Below are 4,525 nucleotides of genomic sequence, written 5' to 3'. Positions count from 1 at the left end.
ACCTACGACAGAAAAGACTTTGAATTTGTTTCACAAACTCCATCTTGAAGTCAAGAACCTCAATACACTAAGAGCTGCAGATGTTCTTCAGATATCTGCTCGATCAATACAGTACCATGATTCTTGTGCTGAAGAAGAGCTGATTCAGACTTTCCTACAAAAACTATTGATGATGGACTACAGAGCAAGATACATCAAAACTAAAGAGACCAGTGAAGAAGATCACAAACAACCACAACAAAATAATAATTCATTTAACCAAGAGACTAATTCTGACTTCTTTTTTTTTTATTCAATGACTCTGTCTAAAGGGGAAACCAGTCAGTCTGAGCAAATCCACCCGATGGATGTTCAGATGGCCGCATTTCATTGTGCTGATGTTTTCCTGAAGCAGCTGATGGTGACTAAAGATGCAGGAGACCATGAGAAACAGCTGCAGATCCTCACTGAAATAAGCTCAGTCAATGTTGTTCTTTTACCACAACTTAAGAAAAATGACAAAAGCATGATAACACTTGAACAACTATACAAAGACTCAAAGCCACTCATTTGTCTTTTTACTCAAGATGAATATACTGTCTTTGAGACACAGAAAGGAAAATACAAAATTGGTCTGAAAGACAGAAATCAGTCAGATGTATCTGAAGAACTCAGAAAAGCTATAAGTGATTGTCTCTCAGATTCATCTTTTACTTTCAGACTTGAAGATGTGTCCAAACACTCAGACATCAAAGTCGATGAGAAAAATGATACTGGTAGCAGGACAAATAGAAAAGAAGCACAAAAAATCATGGAATTATTGAAGAAAGATGAGACAAAAAAAATCTAAGAATCATTTTTGCCTCATCAGGGGAAACAGTGGCATCAGTGGTGTCAAATAAACAAAGAACTACATCGACCTTGTGGAGAAAAGATAGAAAGGAACATAAGTATCAAACAAAAAAACATGAAAAAAATCCGTCAAATTCAGCATACATTTAAAATCAGTGATTTTATATATAAAATTCTAAATAAAATTAACTCAAGTACTGAGAATGAGATTATGTTTTTCCTCAAATGGCTCGGAATCCTCCTGGACGAATATATATCAGCTGATCTTTTTAAGCTACATGATGAATATGATAAAAAGTGGTCAACAGTTGTAAAACTGAAAGACAATCAAGATAAACTTGAATTAAAAAAATTCAGAGCTGAACAAACCAAACTTGAGAGAATATCTGAGGATCTTCAAGCAGCAACCTTGGGTTTGGAGCACATCATGAGGGAGATCGGTCAGATCTATGAATCATGTTCATCTGTGAAGAAGAACAAGAAAGACCTGCAGGTTCACTTCTCTTCTCTCCCTAGTTTTGCAGCAGAGATGATGATCTCTGGATTTCCACTGGAGCTGATGGATGGAGACGCTGCTCATGTTCCTGTGATCTGGATTTCTGCTGTTCTAGACGAACTCGTCCAGAAACTGGGAGACCAGAGTGTTTTTGTGCTGTCAGTTTTAGGGATCCAGAGCTCTGGGAAATCCACCATGCTCAATGCCATGTTTGGACTTCAGTTTCCGGTCAGTGCTGGCCGGTGCACCAGAGGAGCTTTCATGCAGCTGATCAGAGTCTCAGACGAGATGAAAACACTGATGAAATTTGACTATATTCTGGTTGTCGATACTGAGGGACTTCGTGCTCTAGAACTGGCTGGAAGATCAACAAGAGATAATGACAATCAATTGGCCACATTTGTTGTTGGTCTTGGAAATCTGACACTGATCAACATCTTTGGAGAAAACCCATCTGAGATGCAGGACATTCTTCAGATTGTTGTTCAAGCTTTTCTGAGAATGAAGAATGTTAGACTAAATCCCAGCTGTGTGTTTGTGCATCAGAATATTTCAGACCTCACAGCTGGAGAGAAGAACATGGAGGGAAGGAGACGATTGCAGGAGACACTGGATGAGATGACAAAAGTTGCTGCTAAAGACAAAGTCTATGATGCAGAAAGTTTTAGCAATGTCATCAGATTTGATGTTCAGAAAGATGTTAAGTATATTGCTCAGCTCTGGGAAGGCAGCCCACCCATGGCACCACCAAACCCGAACTACTGTGAGAATATTCAAGAACTAAAGAAATCTATTATGACTCATGCCTCAAATTCAGATAGAATGATGCTGGGAGACTTAAAAGCTTGTATTGCAGATCTCTGGAAGGCTTTACTGAATGAACGATTTGTCTTCAGCTTTCAAAATACTCTGGAGATTTCAGCCTTCAGGAGACTAGAGACGGAATACAGCAAGTGGTCCTGGAGGCTTCGCAGTGCCATGATGAAAACTGAAAACAAACTACACAACAAAATAGAAAATGAAGCAATTCATGAGGTTGAGGAAGCTGATCTTCAAAGAGAACTGAAGAAGACAAGTAAAGAAGTGGAGAAAATAATGTCAGAATTCTTTGAGAAAGACAAAGAAAAAGATATGCTTATTCAGTGGAAAACATCATTTGAAATCAAAATCAAAGAGCTTCAGGAAAACATTGCAAGAGAAACAAAAAGGAAATTAAATGAGATTCTCCAGCAGCGAGACTTGAAGAAGAAGATTGATGATAAGAGGATGCAACATGAAAACATTATTTTCAAAAAGAGCAAAGAATGTGCCTTAAAACTCAAAGACAAAGTTAATGATGAAAAAACACTGAAGAAAGAGTTTGATTTGTTTTGGAAACAATGGATGAAGAAGATCATTAGAGACACTCCTGAAATCAGAGACATTGATATACTAAGAGATGTAAAAGAGATCCTCTGTGACATTGATCTTGGATGTCTCAAAGTAGACCACTGGAAAGAGGACAGTGAGTTCAAGACTATATTCAGTGTGCAAAATTATTCTGACTATGTTATTTTGAAAAGGTCTGCAAAAAGCAGAAATGCTGTAAAGAGTGCTGGCAAAGGTAAAGAAATATGTAAATATGCTCAAACACTGTCTCCAGAGGATGAAGCCCAAATACAATCATTAGTCACAGATGTTGCTCAGCAGACAGACAGACTGATTAAATCATTTAACATTTCAAAGATGGGCTACAACATCAGCTACATTCAACAACTCATAGATAATATCAAGAAGAGAGTAACAGGACATGAAGAAGGATCGGTGAAATATGTGTTCAAGAAAGAATTCTTCATGGATTTGGTTTATTCCATCTACAGGAGTTCAGACAAAATTATCACTGACCAACACAGGATGTTCAAAGAAGCCAATGATCCTATTCTCTATTTGGAGAATAAGAGAGAAAAGTATTATAGCATTTTCCAGAAATACTGTCATGGAGCAACATCAGCTACCATTTTTGGTGAGAACATCTGTCATAAAATTAAAGAGCCCGTTGAGCAGAATGTCTACAAGAAGACTCCCAGAGATCTAGCAGATGAAATGAGATCAAACTGTGAATCACTAAATGGAAATCTGGAGAAACACATCCTCAAGACACTGGCAGAAGAGGAGGATTTTGTCAAATACATGAACTACATTCACTATCCCAGAGATCACTTCAAGAGTTTCATCAGAGAAGTCAGTCGGTACAACACTGATAAGTTCAGTGGCAGTGTTTTACATAAGATGAAGGAGAACATTAAACTCCTGCAGCAGAAGATTGTGGAAGCAGCTCATGAATCTACTAAACATGTTCAAGAGAACAGAGATGTTGATTTGTGGTTGAAGAGATTCACACAGCAGCTCTCAGATGAGCTGATCTTCTCTGAAAAAGACCTCAGTGGAGTCAAACATGATGATGTTGATGATTTCAACCTCCTAGAAGACGTGATAACAGAGGAAATTACTGCTATAATGTTTGAAATCAGCAGTAGATTCAACACAGACACATTTCCAGTAAATCTGGACTATAAGTTCAGACCAGATGAGATTCTGATTGATCACTTCTGTCATTGCTGTTGGGTTCAGTGTCCATTTTGTAGAGCAATCTGCACTAACACCATAGAAAACCATAATGTAGATCACAGTGTTTCTTTCCATCGTAATATTGGACTGAATGGGTGGTTTTACCATGGAACCACAAACTTGTCTACATTTTTTTAAATATATTCATAAACATCATTTAGCATAATTGATCATTTTAAAAAGCTGTATATTATTTTTTACTGTACACCTACCATCACACAAAAAATTCTGCATGTGCGTACATTTTTAATTAAATATTGTTTTTAAGCGATCTGAATTATGACGACTCAGGTAAATGTGGTTTATGATGAAATTTCTTATGTTATATCAGTGTAATACTCATGTCATTATACAAAATTGTGTTCTGATAAATCATATAAACAAAATTGTGTTCTGATAAATCATATAAACAAGCACACACATACATAAAATTGCAAACTAAAGAGAGACTTCTCTATTTTAAAGAGTATGGAAATAAATAATTATATATGACAGCATGTTCCCTTTCAAGGGAACTTCGAACTGCGTCCTCTAGGGGACGCTATGGGGAACGCCTCGTCGTGACCCGTGTCTGAAGCATACATTGAAAAA

General features: G+C 37.1%; 1 pseudogene; it reads left to right on the top strand.

Annotated features, from left to right (window-relative positions):
- Positions 1 to 295: 295 nt before the first annotated feature.
- LOC107728728 (interferon-induced very large GTPase 1-like) lies at positions 296 to 4,072 on the top strand (annotated as a pseudogene).
- The last annotated feature ends 453 nt before the right edge of the window (positions 4,073 to 4,525 follow it).

This window comes from Sinocyclocheilus rhinocerous, unplaced genomic scaffold (genome assembly GCF_001515625.1).
Source record: "Sinocyclocheilus rhinocerous isolate Xijiao unplaced genomic scaffold, SAMN03320098_v1.1 scaffold10865, whole genome shotgun sequence".
Taxonomy (NCBI): Eukaryota; Metazoa; Chordata; class Actinopteri; order Cypriniformes; family Cyprinidae; genus Sinocyclocheilus; species Sinocyclocheilus rhinocerous.
This window is presented reverse-complemented; position numbering and strand designations above follow the sequence as displayed.